Genomic DNA, 17,260 nt, shown 5'->3' on the forward strand with positions numbered 1-17,260 from the left:
TTTGAGGGTGATCCACCTGTTCCAGTTTGAGCATTGAAAGTCCCGTGTCTGGGGAAACTGGGACGGTTCTATAACTGAAAGTGATCCCCGAAGAAAGCCCCAGCCCCCAGTCCCAGGCGAATGAGGCCTGCTGGTCACCCACCTTGGAGGCCACTGGGATCAACTGATGAGCTCTAACAACTCCTGAAGGCTGGAGCAGGAGACTGCCGCCCAGGGGCCAAAACTTTGGAGCTAGGACTAGTAAATGACTGCACAGACGGCAGGAGATGATCACTAACCATAGCAAGCCCAGAAGGCCAAGGAGTGAGAGAGGAAGGATGTGAAAGCAGCCACGAGGAGCCGGGGCGCTATCTGGGTGTGGCAGAAGGTGCCATCTGTGCCCACCAGGGCACAGACAGCAGCAAACTCCAAGAGCCGGGTTCCATTAGGACCAGGAGGTGAAGACTTCTGGAGGATAAGCAGGCTGATCACGGAGCAGGAGTCACAGCACGAGGCAAGTGCAAAAATCTAGGGTAAGAAGGGGAAGCACAGGACAGTCCTCAGAGGAAAGTCCCTGGAGTTCCAGGGCTACAGGAGCCCACGGAGGTAACTGCAGGGAGAGAGGGAATAGGGTGGGAGGTAACCCCGTGTGGGGTGTGGGGTGGCTGCTGGTGACATACTAAATGGCACTCCAAAGCAGCTGGTGTCCCAGGAAGTCTGTGGGACACAAGCACAGGTGTACTTTAACACAATGAGACTGCTATGTGGTGTATACACATTTATCCTGAAGAAAAGAAATTAGTAATTTTCTAAGCTCCACCAGGTGTTCCTCTGGTCCTTATCTAAAAGTCCTTTCTGCTTGGGACTCAATACTCAGATGTCTGTTTCACAAATAATCATTTTTTTCTGATATTCAAACCTTCACCCAACCCTGAGATTCTCCTTAAACCTCTCACATTTCACTAATAACTTGTAAGTTACCTGAATCCAGAAAATCCTCATGGATTTAACTGATATGAGGCCAATAACTAATACAGAAACCGAGTACAGAATATATTTCTTGACAATCAAGTGCCAAAGTTATCACATCACCGTGGAACAGAGAAGGAGAGAATATGGGCTATGTTGTTCTGTGTCACAGGGAGTTGTGTTTTCTGGCGTGTGTGTGTGTGTGTGTGTGTTTATGCACATGTGCAAGCATGCATAGGTATTAAGAGTATATACCATCTGGAGATTTAAGTCCTGTAGAAGCTCAGAAAGACTCAATAATAGAACACTGTTTCAACAAAAACTTTTTAGCCTTATTTACAAAAATATATATGCAGAAAAACTTCCTCAACTGAAAAACAATTCGAGTACTTCTATTCAGTCTAACCTTGCTCTCAAGTTCTGGAGAAGACAGAGTTCAGCCAGGCCTTGGGTGGGGCAGGAGAACTAACCAAACAAAAAAGCACAGTAAGCTCACAAGTGCCAGGAGATCCGATGGTTACTCAACAGGTTGGGCCTGGGAAGGAAACCGAGGGCCCTTTGCCACCCCTCACACAGCCCACAAACAAGCCCTCTCTCCCCGTCCTCTCGTTAATTCAAGACCAGGCTTCATGAAGGAAAATGGGCCCCTATTCTCATAGGGTAGCTTACGAGCCCCAGCACAGCCCCAGCACAGCCCCCACCACACAGGCTGGTTAAGCCAGAACTCCTCAAAAACCAGCACACAGACCCTGGAACAGAAACTCCCACCAACCAGGTTCATTTCCTACAAAGGCAGTTACCAACAAGTAAATATTTCTAAATTAGTTTCATTACTACAGAAAGAGAATTCTTTTATAAAGTAAAGCTTTCAAAAGTTAAGCCAGAATATATAAAATTTGATTTATATATAAATAAATGTGAATGTGAACAAGGAAGATAGGAACCCTATGTTAATAAGGGTAACTCATATTTTTTTTCTCCAAAGAAAAGACATTGCAAATGCACCTACCAAAAAAACAAAAAACAAAAAACAAAACCCAAACCCAAAAAAACCCAAAAGCCAGTATAGGAAGGGGACAGAGAGATCTACTGGTCTCTATCAACATTACACTGTCACCAAATATTTGTGCCAGGCAGCAGTGTGGTGCGGGAATAGGTAGCAAGACAAGTCAAAGCCACTGTGAAAATATTACACCACGATGAAGGAGAGTATTTACAACCCTTGTCGTCTCAGACAGGTATTGACAGAGACTGAACGGTTTCATGATGGACACCCAAGAACCCAATCTTTCGTGATCCCACCAAGGAACAAGAAGCAAATTCAACTCGGAGCCTGTCAGAGCGGTTTGCTGTTCCTGCACACGTGTGTTTTTTCTATCCACAAGTACTAGGGAGAAGGGGAAAGCAATGAGCAAAACAATTGCAAATCAAGTGCTATTTAGCTAAAATGAAATACTTCAAAATACTTATCTATCCCATAATGTCCATGGAATAGTGACATTTTTACCAGAAGCGCGTATCTTCCAAAAAATTCCACAATTTAATCATCGGGGTCCCAAACATTGAATAGAGGATGAATAAATACATGGGGATAAAACATACTGGACACACAAAAGATATTTTTAAAAGGTAAAGTACAACTCATCCAGAGTATGACAGAGATGGTTGGGCATTTGAAGAAATCTTCAGGGGGGAAAAACAGCCTCTTACAGAACGCTCTCCCTGGCAAAGACATGATGTCCAAAACTGTAACAAGATGTCACTTTTTATTTAGCCTCGTATCATACAGGTCTGCTGTTCTGTTAAACCCACAAGTTCAAGTTCACACATCTGAAAGACTAGATTATTCAGTGACCCATGGGAAGATCTCAACATTTATTCCTACCTCAGATACACATTTTCTTGTTTAGGCTTTATTCATGATCATCCAAAGTTTTAATGCTTTTTTAAAAAATTTTTAATGTTTATTTCTTTTTGAGAGACAGAAAGAAACAGAGTGCAAGTTGGGGAGGGGCAGAGAGGAGGAGACAGAATCCGAAGCAGGCTCCAGGCTCCGGGCTGCCAGCACAGAGCCCCACGCGGGACTCGAACTCATGAGCTGTGAGATTATGACCTGAGCTGAAGTCGGATGCTCAACCGACTGAGCCACCCAGGAGCCCCCCACCCCCCCAATCATTCAAAGTTTCAAAAAAAAAACCCAACCTTTAGTAAGACAAAGTTTGCCCAAGAAATTGCACTACACTTGTCACCTACTCAAGGCACAAGCAACAATAGGTTCCTGAAAACAAACGGGTTACTGAGAATGAACGCTAAACTCTGGATATTTGCAGGCTCCTCACTCAAGGCAACAGATAAAAAGATCCGGGCAAGAATGCACCTCCCAATAGCGGTGGTGCCTTGGAGAGGGAAGGAAAAGTCCCCCAAACAAGAATTTACCACCACCACTTGCCCCTCCCCAAGAAGCTCTCTTTCCGAAAATCAAAACAAAGTTCAACTTCAAAGGGAGATGTTGTAGCAAGTCCAGAAGGCGGGAAAGTTGGCATATCCATCTCTGTGTGCAAATGAATGACCTCATGAGGCATAGAAACGAGCAAACAATGCAAAACAAACTGTTCCAACTCTGGTACCAGTTACTGACCTTCCAGACCAATGGAACATGCTGTCTCTGGCAGCACAAGCAGAATGTGCATAAGAGAGCAGCTACTCTGCTTGAAAGCAAATACCTTCTACACACATTCACTGAAATCTAATAACAAAAGCAAACACTTCCACCTATGAATCAGCGCCCTCTTTAAGTGCTGTGACAATACATGTATATAAACAAGTCAAATGCATGGGGGTCTCCCCAAGCCTGCATGTGCACCGTCCCCTGCCCAACACTCACACACCCTAACCATGCTCAGTCACCTTTCCAACTCAGTCACCCTCCCCAACTACAAGAGGTTAGGCTTTAATATTCATTGTAACGCCACCACCAATACCTACAGCATGAAGGCTTTAAGGCAACTAAAACTTGAGCTCCTAAGGATCATAATTCATGACATATGGTCTACTTACGAAATGTGCTGGGAATTTTCTATTGTGGGGGAAATGTTTAACACAATGAAAAACTACAACCAGAGGAAGAAGGGCCTTGAGCTCTGGTCCCAATTCTGTCCAACGACCTGCGTGAAACTCTGGGCAAGGAATGGTCCACCTCTCTAAACCAGAGACATTTCCTTCTAGGTCTAGATTGTTATTAAATTATTAGGAAATATCAAATCTAGACCAAGGCACAGGGTGCGAAATTACCATTGGGGAGGCACACGCGAGACATATTTAGTGAGCTAACTTCAGTGCTGGCCCACAGTACACTTGCTCCCCAATCAAGCTTGACACAGCAGTGACACAGAAAGAACCTGAGGGGCAGTACAGGAGGAGGCTCCATGGAAAACCCTGAAAACTGTTTACAAACCATGCTGCTTGGCTCACATGTGATTCACGAGCATTCCTTCCAAATGTATCACTGTGGACGAGTCAGTCAGCTCTTCCTGCTCCTTCTTTCTATCTGCCCCTCCCACAGCACAGAAAACATGGCGCACCTCCCCACCTGCGAAGTGTCATAAGACCTGATACTTAAGATTTCAGGTCTATTCCACCTGTGAAAAAACATGGACAACCAACAGGGTTTAGTAAACCACACACACGTTTCACCCAACCATACTGATCCCTAATACGGTACATATTTCCTATGGTGTTTTATGTTATAATAGTACTGATTGTGACCCGCGGTATAAAATAAGAGATCCATCAAAGATAGATATGTAAACAAGATGTGTATAGACATACATAGTGGAATATTACTCAGCCTTTAAAAAGAATGAAATTCTGGGGCACCTGGATGGTTCAGTTGGTTAAGCGTCCAACTCTTGATTTTGGCTCAGATCATGGTCTCACAGTTCCTGACATGGAGCCCTGCATCAGGCTCTGCACTGATAGCACGGGGCCTGCTTGGGATTCTTTCTCTCTTTCTCAAAATAAATAAGGAAGGGAGGAAGGAAATTCTGACACCTGTTACAACAGGAATGAACGATGATGATAGTGTGCTGACTGAAATAAGGCAGACACACAAAGGTGAATACCGTATCATTCCATTTATATGAGGTATCTACAAAAATCAAATTTAGAGAGACAGAAAGTAGAATGGGGGTTGCCAGGGCTGGGGATGGGAGAGAACAGGGAGTTAGTGTTTTGTCTAATGAGTACAGAATTTCCATTTGGGAAGATGAGAAAGTTCTGGAGAGGTCTGGTCATGATGTCTGCACAACAATGTGAATGCACTGGGGCACCTGGGTGGCTCAGTCGGTTAAGTGTCCGGCTCCTAGTTTCGGCTCAAGTCATGATCTCATGGTTTGTGAGTTCAAGCTCTGCATCTGGCTCTGCACGGACAGTGTGGAACCTGCTTGGGATTCTTTCTCCCTCTCTCTCTCTGCTCCTCCCCCCCCTCATTCTCTCTCTCTCTCAAAATAAATAAATAAACATAAAAAGTTTTTTAATGTGAATATACTAAATGGCATTGAACCATATGCTTAAAAATGGTTAAGATCGTTGTGTGTCAACTATATTCAAAATTAAAAAACCATTTAAAAAATGACAGATTTTATGTTATGTTAACACAATAAAAAACAAAGCTGAGAGTCAACAGCTGAGAAACTCCCCTAAAAAATGAAAGCCTTCTATACGACATGGTATTAATGAAACTGGAACAACTAGGAAAAATATTTCCGGTAGTATTCTGTAGCATTCGTGTGAGATAGTAAAAAATACATGTATTAGTCTCTGCCCCGACTTCCTGACACAGAGTTCCAAAAATCTAGCACTAGGAGAATCTCTCATTCTAGGGGTTGGTCTTTGACCCCACTGAACGGGGCTCTGAAACCAGGGTAAATTCCTAAGTGGTAAGAGCAACGGAGGCATCTTTTGTCCTACTGAGGCAACTCTGGGTGTACTCCTGATGGGGGCTGGTCACCAGAAAGACCAACCCACGATCAGAAACTTGGAATTTTCAGCCCCAGCCCTCAGTTCTCAGAAAGTTAATAATTGATCATGCCTCTATGAGGAAGCCTCCATAAAAATTCCCAGCATTCGGGGCTCAAAGAGCTTCTGGGCTGGTGAATACACCCATACACCGGGGGGGTGATGCACCTCGAATCTAGGAGACAGAAGCTCCTGCACTCAGGCCCCTCCTAGACCTTGCCCTATGTATTTCTTCACCTGGGTTTTCATCTGTATCCTCCACCATATCCTTCAATAAACTGGTAACCAAGTGTTTCCCTGAGTTCTGTGAGCCATTCTAACACATAATCAAATCCGAGGGGGAGGAGGTCACGGGAACCTCTAATGTGTGGCCAAGCAGGGCAGAAGTTGGAGGTAACCTGGGAACCAAATACTTGCAGCTGGTGTCTGAAGCGGGGAGGTGGCCGTCACGTGGGACCACATCCAGGCAGAGAACATCAGAACTGAGTTAAATTGCAGGACACACAGCTGAGGTCACTGAGAAACGCTTAGTGGGGAAAACCCCCCACACACCTGGTGTCACAAGTGGTGAGCGTGGCAGTGGTGTGTCAGAGTAAAGGAGAACCACAGGAGGAGAGACTGGGCAGTTTTGTTTTTCTTTACAGCTAGAATCCTAACGCTGCACTCAACATATACTACTGAGTCTTAGTTTGCTCCAACTATAAAACAGGAACAGGGATGTTTATTAATAAATTAAAGTCACAATGCCCCCAAAAATGTGTGTTGACGAAAAAGTTGAGAACACTGTGAAAATTTAGTTAAGAATAGACATTATCAGATCACTAGGAAAAGGGGATGTTATTGGAAAATTTAGAAAAATCTTCCCAAAGTATTCTGGGGTTAATATGTGTCACTACTATTAAAAAGTAGGAAAAAGAATAAACACCGATTTCAAGCAGGAGCTCAAAAAGTGTAGTCTGCCCCTGCTTTTTTTTTTAAGTTGAGAGCTGAGGATTTCAGCTCTCAAAAAATGGTAGCAGGGGCTGTGTTCTCTTACCCTGATTTCACACCCAGTGTCCTCAAATGCCAAGTCCTTTAAACTCAGATCTATAAAGCTATATTTATGACAACACACATCCACAGAAGCAACCCTGGATAAGCAGGCCCAACGTCTTTTCCACAAATGTAAATGAACATATGCACTTACAATCCACAATTTTCTATTCACATATAACTCCAATGTTAAAGACATTTTTTCTCCAAATAACCATCTTTGGGCGACTAATGTTTTTATGGCTGCAGGCCAGGAGATACAAGGAGTTAAATTAAGTTTTATTAAAGGTATTAGCATTAACACCAGTAAGAATGTGGCCCCTTTCCTCAGTTCTTCCCAAATGGTCTCAGTCCTACAGCTGGCACCTATTTCTGTGCTTACACAGGGCGTCACAGGGGTCTCCATCTTTAGTCCAAGTACATGAAAGTACAAAGCCCTTTCCCAATCAGGCAAGCTCAATAAGCAAAATGGTGCCAACTTCACTTGCAACGAATGAGCAACTACTTTGTCTACCCTATTTGTTAAACCCAAGCATGGGCCTAGCCTCCCTAACAGATGTAAGCTCCCCAAGGGTAAATATCCTGCATACCGATCTGTGCCCGGGACACTGGGTCTTCCATTAGGAGTTTAATAAACCTAAGTTACTACATTTCCACAAACTCAATCCATTTTTATTCATCTTTCCTCACCTTGCCAAATCTCTCTAAGTGATATTCTCAAGGTTAGAAATATACAGAAGAGGGATGCCTGGGTTACTCAGGCGGTTAAGCATAGGACTCTGGATTTCGGCTCAGGTCATAATGTCACAGGTTCGTAGACTCGAGCCCTACGTCAGGCTCCACGCTTAGGATTCTCTCTCTCCCTTTTTTATCCCTCTCTATCTCAAAATAAATAAGTAAACATGTTTAAAAAAAGAAATATACAGAAGAAAAGCATACAATAAACAAGTTCCTTCCCTATCATGGACACACATTTCCGTCTAAGATGCTGAAATAGTACTACCAGCTTATAAATATGACCGGTCTTTACTCGGGGAAGAAAAATCCATCTCAAACATGACAAGAGATGGGATCTTGGCAAACTGTTCACTTTTTGCTCCTTGCTATAAAGTCAATAATAGGATTCTTTATTTAGGATCTATAGTCAGTCCACTATCAGGAAGCAAGTAAGGGCCACTGATAAGGCTAGAAAACAAACCACACCTCAGTCACCAGAACAAAGCGTAGGGAGTTCCTGTTCAGTCAAAGACAAACATGACAATTTTGGAAGAGATTAAGATGAGGGAGAGGCAGAAGAGAAGTAGGCACATCATGCCTGACTAATCATTGATAACTAACACTGACACAATCAAATGCCAACTCACAGAAGGCAGTGATTTGATTCACCTGCAATTTACCAACCATCCGAAATCCCTCTTCCAATCACTCTCTCCACAAAATAGACCATGTTTTTGTTCAAACGTGCGCTAAAAAGGACAGCCCTGTTCACAAATCTTAAGACTTCACCAAAATTATAACAAAGCAAAAAAACAAAACAACAACAACAAACCCCACATTCACTTGCTATTAATTTCTACAGACATCTCGGAAAAACCCTGGAACCAGACACCAGGAAAGGACACCCCTCATTAAGTTATGCATTAAGCTCAAGTCAGTAAATAAACTGATTTTCTAAGAGAAAAGATATTTCCTTAATGGTTTATGAAACAGTTACCAAAGTGACACACCGATTTTGAAAACTCATTTATTAGAACGTAAGCTTCTCAAAAGTAGGTTTTGCTATTTAAGCATCACTTCTCAACATCCACAGCAACTGACGTTAAGTCTCTAAACACAGGAAGGCACAGTTACTGAATAAACGGACTCCAATCTGTTGGAAACAGCAATGCTTAAAGAAACTGTATTTTAATATTCAGAAGCCAGTTGTCTGTTTTCCCTATTACAGTGCAGATTCCTTCTGAAGCCTTCTACTGCAAAGTAACCAAAATCTTACCAGATTAAGAATAAACCAGATAAAACCCATGAAAGATTCACCTCCAAACCCTACTCATGACTTACAAGTTCCTACCTCCCTGCCCAGCTGGCAAACGACCCTAAAATTGCTTCCCTGAGCTTATCAGCCAAACAAATGGAAACTCTAAGCGAACACAGAACTTTCCGTCAGTAGCATCACCCAAGGAAAAACACACAGAGGCAACAGAATCTCAAAACCAAGTTGACTACTCAATACCTGGGATGAGACACGGATAAAATCGTTTTGTCATTCCCCAGTTCTTCTTTCCAAAGAGATGGGGTACCTCAAAATAAATCATGTGTGCAACCAAATACATGGAATTTAAAAGTCAAGGCCACACTACAGAAGAAACAGCTAAAGTGTGAACAATGAGCGACAGTGTAAACAGCATCCCCTGCTCATTTACCCACAAATAAAAGCCCACGGAACACATGGCTATTTTCAATTTAAAAAAATGCAAACTGTTAAAGGCCAAAGCCATAGGATTATGCCTGGCCCTTAATTCACTGGCCTTTCATTCATTTTAATTTACCAAAAGGAAATGCTAATGTGATCCTCGTACTTGGCCTCCCAAGATCCTGACTTCATACCAAAATGGAACTTAAAATAATGCATTCTGCAGAATTTTCTTCCCAAATATTTCCTTCCTTACTGAGAAGACAAACGATTTAGTTATACTTGAGGACTAAAACCTAAGGAACTCTTATCCCGTGTTGCTTGGGCAGTAGAGAAGGCTTAGGCATCGCCTCCAGTGGGAGAACACCTGGGGTTACAGCAAACCAAGAACAAAGCAGAGTCCTTGTTGCTGGAAACACCCGTTTCATGCACTTCATCTTCTACTGGGGGTACAGGGGGAGGGGAAAGACAAGCAAGAAGCAAAGGAGCTTATAAGGTATCCGCAGTGAGTCTGGTCAAGTGTTAGGAAAACGAATAAAGCAGGGTAAGAGGGTGCAGGTCAGGGGGCCGATTTTATAAGGGGTGATGGAGAGGCCTCTCAATATCTGGGATGAGCTTTCCAGAGAGAGGATCTGGAGATCCCCACACACCCTGGGCAAGCGTGTGCTTGGCCTGTTTAGGAAAAACAGAAAAGAGGCCAATGTGGCTGGAGCGAGGGGAGGAGGAAAGTGGTTGGAAACTAGGTCAGGGAGGTGGCAGGAGCCAGACCAGCTTCTGATGCACTCCAACACTGGGAGAAATGGCTGAGTCAGGAATCAGAGTTCTACACCACCAAACGCGGTGGAAATCAACTCCTTACAGCGACCCCCCTGTCCCAGCATTATAAAGCCCCTGGGAGGTTCCAGGGACCATCTCACTTCAGCTGCACCTGCGGGTGTCCACGCCCATAATAGCTGTGGAACCAATGCCCAGTTCCTGTAAGAAGACACACAGTAGGGCGCTCAGGATTAATGCTGGAGATTGTGCAGGCTGCTCGCCCAGGTGGGCAGTTTCAGATTTGGCATACTGACCACACACTGCTCGTGACAGCCACTGAAACTCCAGGTTATGATGCATTAGAATAAAATCCTGTCTTCAGTCACAGAGTACATCATCATCATCCCACTTGCCACAGGTTACCAAAGAGATCGGCTTTTCTGGGGCACTGCCGATCTCAAATACTCTTTGCCGTCGTCCCCAGAAATGCATGCCTCGTTCTCAATTTACCCTGGACATCACTAGTGAATAGACAGTGGCCATCCCTCTAGGAGACAGGTAACAGTTCTTCTAAAAACAAAACCAGAATGGTGAGGCGGGCGTCATTAGTAACATACCCACGTTTTTTAACCTTCGCCTGAGTGCTGGCTGTAGGCAGGCACACTATTAATGTGCTCGTTGTTATTTCTGTAAAACTCGATCAAGTGTACACTATTATCCCCATTTTACTGACAGAGCTGTAACCTGAAGACCCAGAAGGTGGGCCCAAGCACTCTGATCCCAGAGGATGCCAAATCACACTGCTTCTCTTTAAAGAACTGGACAGTGAAAAATTAAACATTTGACAAAAGTTACCCAGGGAGAGAGGGGAAGACATAGCCTTCCCCATTTGGCTGAAAAGACAACCTGTGTCTTAAGATCCAGAGTCAGGACTCTTTAGGGAGATATATGTAACCCAGAGCTCAGCATACAGGAGAAAGAATCTGCTCATTAATGACAAGTGACATGACATGCAGAGAACCACAGTACGGACCACAGGACTCCAAAAACAGGATGTAAGCTCACCTTTCTGGGCAGACAGCCACCCACCCACCGGCTGCCCTCCTTTTACGTTTCAGCATTCTTTCATCTGGGGAAGATCGCAAGCTGGCTGTGTGTAGCTCTCCGTTTGTTTTACAAGGGGCCACGGAAGTTGTGGCCTGACATGCCACCCCACCCCAAGTCACAGGGTGAGGGGGGCTGGAGGAAGTAGAAGAGGCTGGGCCAGCCTGCCAACCTGCATGCTGAGTTGCCAACACCAGCCGCCAGGAAGAAAGGGGAAACGCTCGTGAAGGAAGTGAAGCAACAGAAGCAAAGGGCAGGCAAACCCACAACCGTACATTGTCCACTCACCGGGAGGGCCCTCTGTGTTCCAACGTGGATGGGACAGTCCTCAGGGGATCACTGGGCCCGGGGACACAGCCCAACGTACAAGACAGTCCTTTCCCCCAAAAGGATCTGCTGTAAGGGGTGGTGGTGGTGATGGTGGTGGGCGGGGGGAGGGATGTTTCTAGGCTAGTTCTTAGGAGGGAGGGTTTCAGCTCAGGAAATGTGCGACTAAAATGATATAAAACAGGATGTAAACGGAGGCCTTTTAAAAGGAACTTCTTGCTCCGCACTGGCAGTGCAGAGCCTGCTTGAGATTCTCTGTCTCCCTCTCTCTCTGCCTCTCCCTTGCTCACTATCTCTCTCTCTCAAAATAAATAAATATTAAAGAAAATAATAAAGGAACTCCTAGCACTCTGAGTCTGAACCAGGGGCCGAGCACTCCTCGTGTGTTTTATAGTGTGAACGGCATGACTGAAGCCAGCCCAGCCCCATCTACACGCCTGAACCCCGTGGGCCCTTCAGTGTCCGACTCGCAACGGCAGAATTTAAGCAGCAGCGCTCTGGAGGCCAAGATTAGGATGAGAGGGGCCCCAAACTCAGAGTTTCCAATCAGGCACGGAAACATGCAATCCGTGAGCAGGGGACCTCACAGAAATCCAAAGGAGGAAAAGCACCTGCCAGTAGAGACAATGTGCGGGAGAGCCCTGCCTTCTCACCCTGGGGCGCCCGAGGGCGCGGAACCTTTCACTCCGTTCCATCATAAACGAAGCAGTCTCAAACAGGACGACGTGCTGTGTGATGCCGGCACCCACATCAAATGGTGCTTCTGGAACTTCAAGAAGGAACAGCAACTCTTTTGGGGAATGGAGCTCTTAGCAGAAGGGACAGAGAACCCGTGCCAAGGGGAACAAGAGACACACACAGGTACGTTATCAACAGTACCCAGATGGCACTGAGCCCTGTTCCCCGCTGCCATTGCTGCACACCCCGACTGCCAGGCAGCCAAGACTTCCTAAGACCCTTCTAATCAGGCTGAGTAGTAAAAGGAGGCCAAGCGTCCTCGCCTCTCTCACTCCTTTCTGCCTCTCACTAGTCCCAGGCATTAGGTGGAGCTGAGGCACTGCAGGAGCCCCAGGGAAAGCACAGCCCCCCAAGGAGGTCCAGGCAAAGAGGTGTGATGATGGTGCCACTAGGTGTGACCGGATTACAGGGAACAGCTCGTGGACTGCTGCCAAAAGAGTCACTGAAAAAAACATAAACCCAGAGAGAAAAGAACGCTAAAAACCGTAATGCAGGATGTTCTTTGGAATCCAAATAATAAGCAGACAAAGAGATGGGAGCCAAGCTCCTCCAATGAGGCAGGAAGCCATGGGCTTACCAGAGAACCTCATGTCAGTCAACCCTTTAATGGGGACCTTTGCTCAAACACACAACAAACACTTACCTGCAGCCATGGACGTGTACCTAGGAAGCTAAATTATTTGTCAATGATACCAGGTCACTTTGGAGTCCGGAGGAAAGCTCTACTAATAATTATACACGACACAAAAGACACAAACCAAGCTTATCCCAGACAAAACAGAAGGTAACTCATCCCTGTGTATGAACCCGGTGGGCTGCTCTCTCCTGCCATTAGTCACTAACCCTGGACCCCTCACCCAGCAGCCAGTCCCTGCGCTTACAGGAGCCCATGACCCACAAACGAACCAGGCAAGGACCTCCACTGGGCATCACTGCCAACTCCAGGTTACTGGTGACCTACTGACCTGATTTTCTCCTCTGCCGGCTGACGTTCCCAGCCCACTCACCACGTCCTCCTTACTTCCACTTTGCAGGCTGCACCACTGAAATCGTACCTTCTGTGCAGAACACATCCTGGTTTCTAAGAACTTTGCCTGTCCACAGATTCTAAACCTCTGTTCAGCTTGGCCGTTGCTCTGGGCTGAATGTTTACATCTCCCCAAAATTCCTATGTTGAAGCCCTAAAGTCCACTGTGATGGTATCTGGAGGTGGGGCCTCTGGGAGGCGTTTAGGTCACGAGAGTGGAGCCCTTGTGAATGGGATTAGTGCCTTTAGAAGAAGAGACGAGAAATGACCTCTCTCACCGCCATGTGACGGCCATCCGTCTTGCATATGTGCAAACCAGGAAGAGGGCCCTCACCAGACACCATATGTCTCAGCACCTCGAACTTGGACTTCCCACCTCCAGAACTGTGAGAAATACACGTCCACTGTTTATGCCACCCAGTCTATGGTATTTGTTGTAGCCCCTGAGCTGACTAACACAGCCATATCCATACCTTCAGGTCCAGTGTTCGCTCTTCCACTCTCCAGTTAGGGCCCAGAGTCCAGCCTTGGCCCTTCACCCCCAACTTCCTAAGCCATCTCTCTGTTCTACCAGCACTTATAAAACTGGCTCAGCACTTCAGGTACAGAAGGCCCAGGATGATGGTACAGGTGAAGTGGGCACTCACCCCAAACCTTGGGCAAACTCTAGTGGAGTCCGATGGGACTGAATATTTTGTTCCACTGCGTGAGTGAAAACAATCACGTATGAGGTCATATCCAGACACCAGCTTGGGGGGAGCACACAAAGGAAGAACACTACCATTTGTTAATACCTACACGCAGGCATGGTGCCAGGGGCTTTACCTGCATTCCCTGCCTAACAGTCACATTGTAGAGATGAGAAAACTGGAGTTCACAGAGGTCAAGGAACTTACTACACTACACCAGGCCTACCTAAAATAAGCCTCATGTTCTTTCTAGTATGCAAGTGTTTGAATAAATGATAACCAACACTTTTTAAAATTTTTTATGTTTACTATTTTTGAGAGAGACAGAGTCCAAACAGGGGAGGGGCAGAGAGGGAAGGAGACAGAGAATCTGAAGCAGGCTCCAGGCTCTGAGTTGTCAGCACAGAGCCCTACATGGGGCTCAAACTCACGAGCTATGAGATCATGACTTGAGCCAAAGTTGGATGCTTAACAGACTGAGCCACCCAGGTGCCCCAATGATAACCAACACTTTACAAAGCCTTGCAGGGAGGTAATGTGAACAGCATCTTTCCACAATCATGGAAAGAACTCATAAACTTGTTCCTAGAGAACTACATTCTCATATATTTACTTACAAAAATACATTCTTACATATTTATTCATTTAGAAAAAAATCATTAATTTATTCACTCCTAGGAAGTTGTTGCACTCAAAGTCAAAATGTGAACTGGCAAGAGTCCACAATAGTTGTCATACATTCAAACGAACTCCTCGGCTTTTGTTGGGGTTACAAATAACTAGTTTAATATCTCTTAGATTTTATATTAGTATGAACAAGCACTAAGAACAAACACATCAATAAAAAAGACAGTTTCCTAGGATGACAGAATTGTGAGTTGGTTTTTTTTCCTCTAACATTATTCTTTTTCTGCAATAAAATCGTCACCCTCACCCCAGTAACTAGGAAGTTTTGATTTTGGTTTATATTCTTCTGTGGTGGCAACTGCCAGCACAGGCAGTAGGCAGGGCGAGGCAAGGCGAGGGAGAGCGAAGGAAGCCATACTGAATTGGGGACCAAGGGAAGAGAGTTCTAGTCCTTCACAGGCACTAAGGGGCTGTGAGACGCTAGTCTACTCAGCACCGGTGAGCTTCAGCTGCCCCGTGAGAGCTCCATGTTCTGTGAGGCCTCATCCCCCAGTCAATCCTGTCACTACTGGAAACACTTTAGCAGGGGCTGGTGACTAGAGCTACACACTTCCGAGAAAATGGTGGGTGTGTATTTAAAGAGGATTATCAAGGGAAACATCTATGAGTAAAAACTCATTTGTCTCCATTTAAAGAGTCGTGTTTATCTACATGAGGTTCGTAGAGGGAATATCTAACGTTTTACAATTATTCTGAAGAGGCTATAAATAGGCAGGATGTGAAGTTAGTCAGCTATGCGCTAGGGCTCACCAAGAAGCACATGTATGCAACATGTTCCGGACTATTTGTAAGCTGTTTTGTTTCTGGCACAAATGGAGAAAGAAGGAAAAAAAAAGTCTTGGTAGATCCAATCATTACAGATTTCAGCTGTACAAATCAAACAGGAAGCTCACGAAGAATGCAATTTAGAAGCATTTAAATCAAACAAAACAAAAAAATCCCTATTCTGGGCATATATACGGACAGCTGCAAAGCCAACTGTGTTTTTGTTTTACTGCAAATTGTTTAAAGTCACCAACAGAGCAGAGTACAAGAGACATCCAAGGGGACATGTCCCCGGTCATTAGCAGTGTCTCCGCATTCCCCCTCCCTGCGTACTCAGTTAACACGGACCAACTGGTCTAATGAACACCCCTGTGGCACCCACACCAGGCTCTTCGGGAACAGTGTGGACAGAGAAAAAGGTGAATCTTTCATTCATTAGAAGCAAGAGGCTAATGCTCAGAAAACCCAACATGGAAGAGGAGGAGCAGGAGAGGGCGAGGCTCTCAGCCCAGAAACTGCTGCTTCCCAGACCCCACCACCAGCCAGTGCCTCGGAGATGTTTTCAAGCAGTTAAAGGATGAGGGGCAATCTGTTGTGAGTAAGGATCAAAGGAATTATGTCTTTAAGGCTGTGGGTTGGCACAGGGCATTTGTCAAAAGAAAAAAGCCACCCGTTCAAACCTACCTAGGTATCTCTTAAGTCCTAAACAATCTATCACCTAAGAGCTCACCATGCTAAGAAGCCAAGCAGAACTACTTGCTAAATAAACATATTAATTACTTAAATACTTATTACGGCAAGTGCATCACTTTCCATTGGCCATATTTGCAATAAATTAGAGCTTATAGATTTTTAATGTAAATTTTTAGAGTATGTGGAAGGCTCGAGAATGGTAATGTTTATGGGCCATAAGGAATAAGGCATCCCTTTAGTAAAGAATAATGGTTTAAAAAATAATCATAAAGAGGAAGGAAGGAAGGAAGGAAGGAAGGAAGGAAGGAAGGAAGGGGGAAAAGAAAGAAGGGGTGAAGAAAGGCGGTGCCACAGGTAGCTAGTACACATTCTCTGGAGCAAGCATTTAAGAGTTTCATGTGGTCTTGGATTAGTTACTCAAGGTCTCTAGATCCCAGTGTCCTCCTCAGTAAAATAGAGTCATGAGATGAGGATCAAAAGAGTGACACACATAAAGCATTTAGCATGTGCACAAGAAACACTGAGTCTTAGTGACTGTCATTCTGGACTGAGCTCCGTTCCGTCTCCACCCATAATGAGCTGTGTGGTCTGAGGCAAGCTGGTTTTCATGGCTGAGTATCAGATTATTCACTAACAAAGGAGGAGTCTGGGTTAGATGATCTCTTGATCTCCATGGCTTCTCCAAGCTCACACCCTTTCTGACAACGTGACGTGGTTAACAACTTCAAACTCTTTTAGGCTTCTGGTACCCACACCTTTCTTTGAGGATTTATCGTTCACAGCCATGACTTGATTGATACCAAGTGTGTGATCATAAACACAACTGCACAGTGTGAGACTGTGCCTTATGGGAACCCCAGAACCTGCTTCGTGACGATCCCTCTCACAAGCGGTTTCCAGGAACACACAGTGGCAAAAAAGGAATACGTGGCAAAAGAATCCATGTGTTGCCCTTCCAGTGGCTTTCAAACGAGGCTGTCCCCAAGTCAGAATGCTGGTATAGTGCGTGTGCTGTGTCCTGGAGCGATGGAGCATATGTAAATCAAATTCATTTGCCATAACTACCCT

At 45.1% G+C, this 17,260-nt stretch overlaps 1 protein-coding gene across 4 annotated transcripts in view; it reads right to left on the minus strand.

Moving 5' to 3' along the window:
• The window catches only part of FAM107B (family with sequence similarity 107 member B), a 160,326-nt gene that overhangs the window by 49,255 nt on the left and 93,811 nt on the right, over positions 1 to 17,260 (minus strand). The window contains exon 1 of one of the 4 annotated variants that reach the window (XM_042944945.1): positions 13,297 to 13,381. The exons of 2 other annotated variants lie outside the window; for them this stretch is intronic. The gene's annotated coding sequence lies outside the window, so the exon portion shown is untranslated. Of the gene's footprint in view, positions 1 to 11,227; positions 11,325 to 13,296; positions 13,382 to 17,260 lie in introns of those variants that run through there. One more of the 4 variants, XM_042944944.1, reaches the window with a different exon arrangement.

The sequence above is a fragment of the Panthera leo genome, chromosome B4 (assembly GCF_018350215.1).
Source record: "Panthera leo isolate Ple1 chromosome B4, P.leo_Ple1_pat1.1, whole genome shotgun sequence".
Lineage (NCBI taxonomy): Eukaryota > Metazoa > Chordata > Mammalia > Carnivora > Felidae > Panthera > Panthera leo.